General features: G+C 38.2%; 1 pseudogene; it reads right to left on the reverse strand.

Annotated features, from left to right (window-relative positions):
• The window catches only part of LOC137617945 (galactosylceramide sulfotransferase-like), a 28,274-nt pseudogene extending 26,206 nt beyond the window's left edge, over nucleotides 1–2,068 (reverse strand).
• Nucleotides 2,069–12,500: the final 10,432 nt, after the last annotated feature.

Below are 12,500 nucleotides of genomic sequence, written 5' to 3' on the forward strand. Positions count from 1 at the left end.
TAAGGATAAAAATCTATAGGATAACCTTGAATTAATCCTGTTCTTACGCAAGCAAATAATTCTGAAGCATTTGTCATTATGACAAAGATATCATGCTGTAATAAGGATAAAAAATAAAGGATAGCCTCAAATTAATCCTGTTCTTCCGCAACGAAATAATTCTGTGCATTTGCCATAATGGCAAAGATAACATGCAATGATAAGGATAAAAACTAAAGGATAGCCTTAAATTAATCCTGTTCTTAGGCAATCAAATCATTCCGGACCATTTGTTATTAAGGCAAAGATGACGTGCACTAATAAGGATAAAAAAAACTAAAGGATAGCCTTAGATTAATCTTTTTCTTCCGTAAGCATTATAATTCTAGAGCGTTTGTCATTATGGCAAAAATGACATGCAATAATAAGGATGAAAATCTAAAGGATAGCCTTAACTTAATCCTGTTCTTAAGCAAGCAAATCCTTCCGGAGCTTTTGTTATTAATGCAAAGATGGCACGCATTAATACGGATAAAAACTAAAGGATAGCCTTGAATTAATCCTGTTCTTTCGTAAGGAAATTATTCTGTTGCATTTGGCATTATGACAAAGATATACAGTAAAAGGGATAAAAACTAAAGGATAGCCTTGAATTAATCCTGTTCTTAGGCAAGCAAATCATTCTGAAGCATTTGTCATTATGGCAAAGATGACATACAGTAATAAGGATAAAAACTAAAGGATAGCATTAAATTAATCTTGTTCTTAGGCAATCAAATCATTCTGAAGCATTTGTCATTATGGCAAAGATGACATACAGTAATAAGGATAAAAACTAAAGGATAGCATTAAATTAATCCTGTTCTTAGGCAATCAAATCATTCTGAAGCATTTGTCATTATGGCAAAGATGACATACAGTAATAAGGATAAAAACTAAAGGATAGCATTAAATTAATCTTGTTCTTAGGCAATCAAATCATTCTGAAGCATTTGTCATTATGGCAAAGATGACATACAGTAATAAGGATAAAAACTAAAGGATAGCATTAAATTAATCTTGTTCTTAGGCAATCAAATCATTCTGAAGCATTTGTCATTATGGCAAAGATGACATACAGTAATAAGGATAAAAACTAAAGGATAGCATTAAATTAATCTTGTTCTTAGGCAATCAAATCATTCTGAAGCATTTGTCATTATGGCAAAGATGACATACAGTAATAAGGATAAAAACTAAAGGATAGCATTAAATTAATCCTGTTCTTAGGCAATCAAATCATTCTGAAGCATTTGTCATTATGGCAAAGATGACATGCAGTAATAAGGATACAAACTAAAGGATATCCCTAAATTAATCCTGTTCTTAAGTAAGTAAATAATTATGGAGTGTTTGGCATAATGGCAAAGATGACATACAGCAACAAGGATAAAAACAATAGGATAGCACAAAATCAATCGGAATTTTAGACAAGCAAATAATTCCGGAGTATGTGGAGGTAATGGCAAAGAGGGAATACTAGGAGATGACATGAACCAATAAGTATAAAAAACAAACGATAGTATGAAATCAATCAGATTTTTAGGCGAGCAAATAATTCAGAAATATTCTGCTGTAAAGGCTAAGAGTAAATACTGAGACACTGGGAGGAAATCACTTTTCTGTTTTAGCTATCGATTAAGGGGAAACTTGACTTAATAATCAGCAGTAAAATAAGCACACAGGAATAACAGTGCGGCTTTAATAACTGACGCGAAGGAATATGTAACCATTTAGAAATGTAAATAAACAGCATAACCACTGAGGGATCCAAAACTGTGATGCAACACCACTGGATGACACTCGGTAGTTTTCCAGTAGAGCCGTTGCACACACACACAAACACACCTTCAAGTAACGGCCGATATCAACACCAGTCTGTTCAATAGCGTTACGCAATATATTCCATGATAAGAGCACATACACACACGTACATACACACAACCAGCTTTAAAAAAAAACGAAGCTAGAAGCCACACACGTGACGTAGTTACAATATTCGCCGAGTGCTGACACTCTCTCTCTCCTGGTCGAGCTCCGAGAAACTCACGGGCAACGTCAATACTAGCGGTACGGGTGGTAGGGGTGGATATGTGTGTGCGTGCGTGAGTATGTTCGTGTCTGCTGTTCCCTGCGTGTCTTTCAACGCGGTGTAGGCAAGAGGGGTTATGGCGTTGGGCGCGTGCGTGTTAAGTCTGACGGATACTTATAGGTTAGATAGAAAGTAATCTTGGAACTCTACCTACGTGAATGTCAAAGACACTTATAGGTTAGGGAGACACAGAAGTTAAGAGTCTGGTTACATGACTGTCGAAGATACTTATAGGTTAGTAAGACACAAAAGTTAGGAGTCTGGCTACGTGGCTGTCAAAGACACTTATAGGTTAGTAAGACACAAAAGTTAGAAGTCTGGTTACATGACTGCCAAAGATACTTATAGGTTTGTAAGACACAAAAGATAGAAGTTCAGCTAGGTGTCTGTCAAAGACACTTATAGGTTATTAAGACACAAAAGTTAGAAGTCTGGTTACATGACTGCCAAAGATACTTATAGGTTTGTAAGACACAAAAGTTAGAAGTTCAGCTAGGTGTCTGTCAAAGACACTTATAGGTTATTAAGACACAAAAGTTAGAAGTCTGGTTACATGACTGCCAAAGATACTTATAGGTTAGTAAGACACAAAAGTTAGAAGTTCAGCTAGGTTTCTGTCAAAGACACTTATAGGTTATTAAGACACAAAAGTTAGAAGTCTGGTTACATGACTGCCAAAGATACTTATAGGTTTGTAAGACACAAAAGATAGAAGTTCAGCTAGGTTTCTGTCAAAGACACTTATAGGTTATTAAGACACAAAAGTTAGAAGTCTGGTTACATGACTGCCAAAGATACTTATAGGTTTGTAAGACACAAAAGTTAGAAGTTCAGCTAGGTTTCTGTCAAAGACACTTATAGGTTATTAAGACACAAAAGTTAGAAGTCTGGTTACATGACTGCCAAAGATACTTATAGGTTTGTAAGACACAAAAGTTAGAAGTTCAGCTAGGTGTCTGTCAAAGACACTTATAGGTTAGTAAGACACAAAAGTTAGAAGTCTGGTTACATGACTGCCAAAGATACTTATAGGTTTGTAAGACACAAAAGTTAGAAGTTCAGCTAGGTGTCTGTCAAAGACACTTATAGGTTATTAAGACACAAAAGTTAGAAGTCTGGTTACATGACTGCCAAAGATACTTATAGGTTTGTAAGACACAAAAGTTAGAAGTTCAGCTAGGTGTCTGTCAAAGACACTTATAGGTTATTAAGACACAAAAGTTAGAAGTCCAGCTAGGTTTCTGTCAAAAACATTTATAGGTTAGTAAGACACAAAAGTTAGGAGTCTGGCTACGTGGCCGTCAAAGACACTTATAGGTTATTAAGACAGAAAAGTTAGAAGTCTGGCTACGTGTCTGTCAAAGATACTTAAAGGTTAGTAAGACACAAAAGTTAGGAGTCTGGCTACGTGGCTATCATAGACACTTAGAGGTTAGTAAGACACGAAAGTTAGAAGTCTGGTTACATGACTGCCAAAGATACTTATAGGTTTGTAAGACACAAAAGTTAGAAATCTGGCTACGTGTCTGTCAAAGATACTTAAAGGTTAGTAAGACACAAAAATTAGGAGTATGGCTACGTGGCTGTCAAAGACACTTATAGGTTAGTAAGACACGAAAGTTAGAAGTCTAGCTATGTGGCTGTCAAAGACACTTATAGGTTAGTAGGACACAAAATTTAGAAGTCTCATCAGGGAAAATAGCCCAGTGAAGAGAGGAAAAAAGGGAGAAAAAAATCTTTTAAGAATAGTAACAACATTCAAATAAGCATTTCTTATATAAACTATAAAAAATTTAACACAACAAAGTGGAAGGATTCTTTTTGATTCACTTACCCGTCCTAAATATTTTTCTGAGCGAAAAAAAGAAAAGAAACTCTTAAAAAGAATTATGTCATTTTCTTACTTATGGAAGGTAAATGAAATAGACAAAACTATCATATTGATTTTAATGAAAGCACACTTGATGTATCTGCTATAGACAAAAGCAGTTTTTTCTAACTAGACTTCTCTATTAACAATACCGAGAAATCCCTACAGCAGCAACAGCGCTCGTTTCTCCATTACAGAGAAAACTAAAGGCTTTCCAACCACGAGTCTACCCTGCTAACCGAGCTAGTGGCTATTGCCAAAGCCCCAGGACATTCGGCTCGTCTACCTGGAAGAAATACAACAATCCACACGGATTCAAGAGGAGCCTTTCTGGCTCTCGGTAACAATCAACCCTAAGTATTGATAAAAGTTTTACTTCATAAAGGTAAATAAATGAAAAACTAGAGGGGCACTCAGTAGAGAGCAGACCTTTGCCGCAGCAGCTTATTTCTCGACCTTTTGCTCGACATTGACCTTGACCTTCGACCTTAACATGTATTAAGTGTTGTGGATTTTCATGCACTCAAATATGAACCAAGTTTGAAGTCTCTTTGATAACGATGTCCAAACTTACGGCTGATTACGTGATTTGGACATTTTGCTTGACTGTGGACTTGACCTTTCAATATTCAATCATTTCCAGATTTTTACATAACAGTTAGTACCTGCAAATTTCATTACTCTATGATTAAAATTGTGGCCAAAAAGCTGTACACAAACAAACACACACTAACATACAAGGGGTAAAACATAACCTCCCTCCAACTTCGTTGGCGGAGGTAATTATTAACAGTAGAGATAGAAAACTGATTATATTAACAGATAAAATGTAATTAGCAGACTCAAGGGGTAAAACATAACCTACTACCAACTTCGTTGGCGGAGGTAATGATTAACACAAGAGATAAAATACTGATTACATTAACAGAGAAAATGTAATAACCAGACTCGGGGGGATAGAACATAACCTCCTACCAACTTCATTAGCGGAGGGAATTATTAACAGTAGAGATAGAAAACTGATTATATTAACAGATAAAATGTAATTAGCAGACCCATTACGAAGTTTAATAATTACTTCAAGTCTTGATCTAACGTACATAATTAAAATATATTTTCTTTCTGGCTTAACTTTCATCAGAATAATAGATTGCATTGCATAATTTTTCTCGAGATTCAGAAAACAAGATTCTTAAAAAAAAAATAGATTTGTTTTTTATATAAATACTGTTAGACAGAGTTATGTCCAAAATTAGATTTGAATCATAACGTGCAAGCGCGCACACACACACACTCATATACATATATATATATACACATATATATATATATATATATATATATATATATATATATATATATATATATATATATATATATATGCTTTATAAATGTGTATATATACTGTATGTACATATACATATGTATATATGTACACTTTATGTGTGTATATATATATATATATATATATATATATATATATATATATATATATATATATATATATATATATATATAGAGAGAGAGAGAGAGAGAGAGAGAGAGAGAGAGAGAGAGAGAGAGAGAGATATTGTATATTTATGGATATAAATATATATGTATATATATATATATATATATATATATATATATATATATATATATATATATATATATATATATAAGAGAAGGAGAGTGAGAGAGATATTACGGTAGAATAATAATAATAATAATAATAATAATAATAATAATAATAATAATAATAATAATAATAATAATAATAGTCATCATCATCATCATCATCGAAACATTTAAACCGACAACAACAACCATCTTCATCAATAACCCTTCATCACAACAATGATGTTACTGACCCCCAAAACACAAAATCAAATCAATTCTAACATTTCAATCCGTTCCTTCGCTTCCGAGAACTAAGGCTCATTTATTATCCTTCTGGCAGACGTAACCCTTTTGTTTCTTACAAACTATATTCTTGTTCGACATTGCCACTTTCTCTCCATTCCTGAAGGCGTAGAAACACCGGCTTCCAGGTATCTTATTCTCAATGTCTGGGCTACTGACAGCAACATGTCGGTCTGGAAGATGGAAAGGTCCTTCAGATTATAATGTGGGTTGATGCTCCTAAACTATAATCAATTTTTTTTAATGGGGCGCATTTGAACCGACTCGCAGCGGTACCCTTTTAGCTCGGAAAAGTTTCCTAGTCGTTGATTGGTTTGAATTATCTTGTCCAACTAATCAGCAATCAGGAAACGTTTCCGAGCTAAAAGGGCACCCCTGCGAGTCGGTATAAATCCGCCTCACTAAAAAGAATTGAGTAGAGTTAATTTATTTGGGCACATACAGACATGTACGAGCGAATATATACATTTGATATTTTCATATATATGTATATATATATATATATATATATATATATATATATATATATATATATATATATATATATATATATGTATGTATATATATATATATATATATATATATATATATATATATATATATATATATATATATATATATATATATATATATATATATATATTTATTTACATATACAGTATGTGTATATTTTAAGTGTAGATTATTTAAACTGATTAAAGATGCCAAAGAATGATCAACACCAAGACATATGTTAAATACAAATGGAAAAGCCAAATGATATCAATTAGATCTTTATAAAACCTATTACTGGGAATTTGGAAGAACTGTCCTGGGGTAGAGTTCTCTTACTTGAGGGTACATTCGGGCACACTATTCTATCTTATTTCTCTTCCTCCTGTTTTGTTAAAGTTTTTATAGGATATATATGAAAGATTTATTTTAATATTGTTACTACTATTAAAATATTTTGTTTTAATTGCTCCACTTTTAGTTTCCGTATTTTCTTTCCTCACTTGGCTATTTTCCCTGTTGGAACTCTCGGGCTTATAGTATTCTGCTTTTCCAACTAGGGTTGCAGCTTTGCAAGTAATAGTAGTAATAATAATAATAATAATAATGATAATAATAATAATAATAATAATAATAATAATAATAATAATAATAATAATAATTCCTAAGGTCCTTATGAAATTAGTATGATGAAAATTAAAAGCTGAATATAAAGGTCATCAAATTCACCATCATGGTTTGCCTAAAACGGCTGATGTTGCAAATTATGACAATTTAAACTACATTATTATTATTTTTATTATTATTATTATTATTATTATTACCTCCACCAACGAAGTTGGAAGAAGGTTATGTTATACTCCCTGTTTGTGTGTTTGTGTTTGTGAACAGCTTACTGGTCACAATTCTAATCGTAGCGTAATGAAACTTGCAGGGTTTAACTGTTAAGTAAAAAGTTGGAAATGATGAAATTTTGGAAGGTCAAGGTTAAAGATCAAGGTCACGGTCGAGCAAAATCCCCAATTCACGTAATCAGCCGTAAAATTGGACATCGTTGACACTGAGACTTCAAGCTTGGTTAATTTTTTAGTGTATGAAAATCCACGCCAATTAATACAAGGTCAAGGTCAAGGTCAAGGTCGAGCAAACGGTCTAGAAATAAGCTGCCAAGGCGAAGGTCTGCGCTCTACTGAGTGCCCCTCTAGTTACCTTTATTATTAGCTATGCTACAACCAAAGTTGGAGAGGAAGGATTGCTGTATACAAGTCTAAGGGTTCCAACAAGGAAAATAGCATAACGTGGTTATGAAATCAGGAAATTGATAAACAAATATAAGATGTAATGAATAAGATTAAACATGCAATTGAAGCTAGTTAACATTTACAATTATTCATTGCAAATAAAATCAACTCACAAATATGTGGGAAAACAATACTTACGAGCATGCCTGTATTGCCATTTTGCGATTGCAGGATGATCATTATATTCTTCCTTGAAGAGTCCAATCCAGAAGGTATCGCCACCTGCAAATCAGAAATGAGATCTTAGTATAGCACCAACGCATACTGTTATTACACTTTCCCTTAACATCAAGCTGCATTTAATTAAAGTTCGCTCATGTATAGCAGAGCTGGGCTGAGTTTTGGAGCTGGGATTCCAATTTGAAGCCGGGTTGAGATTTAGAGCTGAGATTCCAATTTGAATCCAAGCTGAGTTTTGGAGCTGGGATTCCAATTTGAAGCCGGGCTGAGTTGTGGAGCTGGCTTTCCAATCTGAATCCAAACTGAGTTTTGAAGCTGGCGTTCCAATTTGAAGCCGGGCTGAGTTTTAGAGCTGGGATTCCAATTTGATTCCAAGCTGAGTTTTAGAGCTGGGATTCCAATTTGATTGCAAGCTGAGTTTTGGAACTGGCTTTCCAATTTGAATCCAAGCTGAGTTTTGGAGCTGGCATTCCAATTTGAAGCTGGACTGATTTTTGGAGCTGGGATTCCGTTTTGGAGCCGGTCTCTATTTGGGAGCCAGGATTCCGTTTTGGAGCCGGTCTCCATTTGGGAGCCAGGATTCCGTTTTCTAACCGGTCTCCATTTGGGAGCCAGGATTCCGTTTTTGAGCCATTCTCCATTTGGGAGCCAGGATTCTGTTTGGGGGCCGTTTCCATTTGGGAGCCAGGATTCCGTTTTGGAGCCGATCTCCATTTGGGAGCCAGGATTCCGTTTTGGAGCCGGTCTCCATTTGGGAGCCAGGATTCCGTTTTGGAGCCAATCTCCATTTGGGAGCCAGGATTCCGTTTTGGAGCCGGTCTCCATTTGGGAGCCAGGATTCCGTTTTGGAGCCGGTCTCCATTTGGGAGCCAGGATTCCGTTTTGGAACCGGTCTCCATTTGGGAGCCAGGATTCCGTTTTTGAGCCGTTCTCCATTTGAGAGCCAGGATTCTGTTTGGGAGCCGGTTTCCATTTGGGAGCCACGATTCCGTTTTAGAGCCGGTCTCCATTTGGGAGCCAGGATTCCGTTTTGGAACCGGTCTCCATTTGGGAGCTAGGATTCCGTTTTGGGTCAGTTTCCATTTGGGAACCAGGATTCCGTTTTGAAGCCGTTCTCCATTTGGGAGCCAGGATTCCGTTTTGGAGCCGGTCTCTATTTGGGAGCCAGGATTCCGTTTTGGAACCGGTCTCCATTTGGGAGCCAGGATTCCGTTTTGGGGCCAGTTTCCATTTGGGAACCAGGATTCCGTTTTGAAGCCGTTCTCCATTTGGGAGCCAGGATTCCGTTTTGGAGCCGGTCTCTATTTGGGAGCCAGGATTCCGTTTTGGAGCCGATCTCCATTTGGGAGCCAGGATTCCGTTTTGGAGCCGGTCTCCATTTGGGAGCCAGGATTCCGTTTTGGAGCCGATCTCCATTTGGGAGCCAGGATTCCGTTTTGGAGCCGGTCTCCATTTGGGAGCCAGGATTCCGTTTTGGAGCCGGTCTCCATTTGGGAGTCAGGATTCCGTTTTGGAACCGGTCTCCATTTGGGAGCCAGGATTCCGTTTTTGAGCCGTTCTTCATTTGAGAGCCAGGATTCTGTTTGGGAGCCGGTTTCCATTTGGGAGCCAGGATTCCGTTTTGGAGCGCGTCTCCATTTGGGAGCCAGGATTCCGTTTTGGAACCGGTCTCCATTTGGGAGCCAGGATTCCGTTTTGGAGCCGATCTCCATTTGGGAGCCAGGATTCCGTTTTGGAGCCGGTCTCCATTTGGGAGCCAGGATTCCGTTTTGGAACCGGTCTCCATTTGGGAGCCAGGATTCCGTTTTGGAGCCGTTCTCCATTTGAGAGCCAGGATTCTGTTTGGGAGCCGGTTTCCATTTGGGAGCCAGGATTCCGTTTTGGAGCCGGTCTCCATTTGGGAGCCAGGATTCCGTTTTGGAGCCGGTCTCTATTTGGGAGCCAGGATTCCGTTTTGGAACCGGTCTCCATTTGGGAGCCAGGATTCCGTTTTGGGGCCAGTTTCCGTTTGGGAACCAGGATTCCGTTTTGAAGCCGTTCTCCATTTGGGAGCCAGGATTCCGTTTTGGAGCCGGTCTCTATTTGGGAGCCAGGATTCCGTTTTGGAGCCGGTCTCCATTTGGGAGCCAGGATTCCGTTTTGGAGCCGATCTCCATTTGGGAGCCAGGATTCCGTTTTGGAGCCGGTCTCCATTTGGGAGCCAGGATTCCGTTTTGGAGCCGGTCTCCATTTGGGAGCCAGGATTCCGTTTTGGAACCAGTCTCCATTTGGGAGCCAGGATTCCGTTTTTGAGCCGTTCTCCATTTGAGAGCCAGGATTCTGTTTGGGAGCCGGTTTCCATTTGGGAGCCAGGATTCCGTTTTGGAGCCGGTCTCCATTTGGGAGCCAGGATTCCGTTTTGGAACCGGTCTCCATTTGGGAGCCAGGATTCCGTTTTTGAGCCGTTCTCCATTTGAGAGCCAGGATTCTGTTTGGGAGCCGGTTTCCATTTGGGAGCCAGGATTCCGTTTTGGAGCCGGTCTCCATTTGGGAGCCAGGATTCCGTTTTGGAACCGGTCTCCATTTGGGAGCCAGGATTCCGTTTTGGGGCCAGTTTCCATTTGGGAACCAGGATTCCGTTTTGAAGCCGTTCTCCATTTGGGAGCCAGGATTCCGTTTTGGAGCCGGTCTCTATTTGGGAGCCAGGATTCCGTTTTGGAACCGGTCTCCATTTGGGAGCCAGGATTCCGTTTTGGGGCCAGTTTCCATTTGGGAACCAGGATTCCGTTTTGAAGCCGTTCTCCATTTGGGAGCCAGGATTCCGTTTTGGAGCCGGTCTCTATTTGGGAGCCAGGATTCCGTTTTGGAGCCAAGGGAGAGTGACAATGCCCAACTTAGAGACTGACCTTGTATACATCTGATCAGCACCTAGGCCCCTTCTCCATCAAGCTTGGACCAGGGATGGGCAGGCAATGGCCGCTGATGACTCAGCAAGCAGACATATAGGCTTCTCCAAACCCCTCTACACACTTATCTCAAATGGATGATGAGGTTGCAGACACTACGAAAAACCATCGAGGTTGAGCGTGACTCCAAGCCCTATTATTATTATTATTATTATTATTATTATTATTATTATTATTATTATTATTATTATTATTATTATTAGCTAATTTACAACCCTAGTTGGAAATGCAATATGCTGTAATCCCAAGGGGTCCAATAGGGGAAAATAGCTCTTAAGGAAAGGAAATAAGGATATAAATAAAGGATATGAGAAGTAATGAACAAATACGAAAAAAAAATATCCAACACATAGAGCGTCTATTATTTGAGTAGCAAATTTATCAGTGAATTTAAAACAGTTTTAGCTTATTCAACATTTTTGTTTATGATTTAATATGAATATAAGCCTTCTCTGGTAGAACGTTGTCTATGTTTGTAAGTAATATAAATCAACTAACCCTAAATCACTCGTGTTTTTTATATTGGTTGAGCTTTTGATTATATGTAACTCTTTATGTGGCAATTGTGTTATTTCAGGTTCCCATATAACTTAAGTTTGCAAACCTTTGTCAGTGTCATAGCCTCTGTGCCATGCCCTTAGTTTTGATTTTCCTTGCTTACTCAGACTTTTCTTTCTTTGTTTATTTCCTTAAATAGTTATCGAAAACATACATTAAGTTTGGATTATCATAACTTCTTGACAATAACTTACATACATAATACTGTAATCTATATTGAGATTTTCATTTTCTTCGTGTAGATGTGATAGCCAATTAGAAACGTCCTTTCTTAGCGATCTATTAGACTGGGGTTTGAAACCCGCTTAATTCCAATAGTCCCTTGTAGTGTCTGTAACCTCACCATCCTTGTGAGTTAAGGATGGGGTGTTTGGGGGAGCCTATACTGTAGGTTTCCCTGCTGAGTCATCAGAAGCCATAGCCTAGCCCTCCCTGGCCCTAGTTTGGCCGGCGAGGGGTCCTGGTCCCTGATCATATGTATATATGATCAGTCTCTATGTAGGGCATTGTCACTGTCCCTTGCCTCTCTCATACATGAGTGACCTTTAAACCTAAAACCAACTACTACTAAAGTCCATTTCTTTTATCGAGGCAGATTTGCACCGACTCGTAACGGTGCCCTTTTAGCTCGGAAAATTTTCCTGATCACTGATTGGTTAGAATTATCTCGTCCAACTAATCAGCGATCAGGAAACTTTTCCGAGCTAAAAAGGCACCTCTGCGAGTCGGTGCAAATCTGCATCGCTAAAAGAAATTGACTATAGTACATCATTCTTCAATAGTGCTAGCTTAACCTTTTGAAAGGGTTTGCATGTTGATATGACCAGCAAAGCTGTACTAGTAAGGGACACCCATACTAGGTTGATACGCTATGAGCTATCAGACAAAAGTCTCCCACTATCGCCAATCCACACTGGCCAGCGTGGTGATGAAAACTGGCTAAACCCCAGACATGAATTGACATGCCTGAGGCCTTTATCCTGCAGTGGACTAGAAAAAGCTGTATTTGTTGTTGTAGAGTTGCAAGTACTCCCATCATCACCAATCCCTGCTGGCCAGCGTGGTAATGAAAACTGGCTAAACCCCAGACATGAATTGACATGCCTAAGGTCTTTATCTACATTTTTTGTTGTTGAGTT

Source organism: Palaemon carinicauda, chromosome 24 (assembly GCF_036898095.1).
Source record: "Palaemon carinicauda isolate YSFRI2023 chromosome 24, ASM3689809v2, whole genome shotgun sequence".
NCBI lineage: Eukaryota > Metazoa > Arthropoda > Malacostraca > Decapoda > Palaemonidae > Palaemon > Palaemon carinicauda.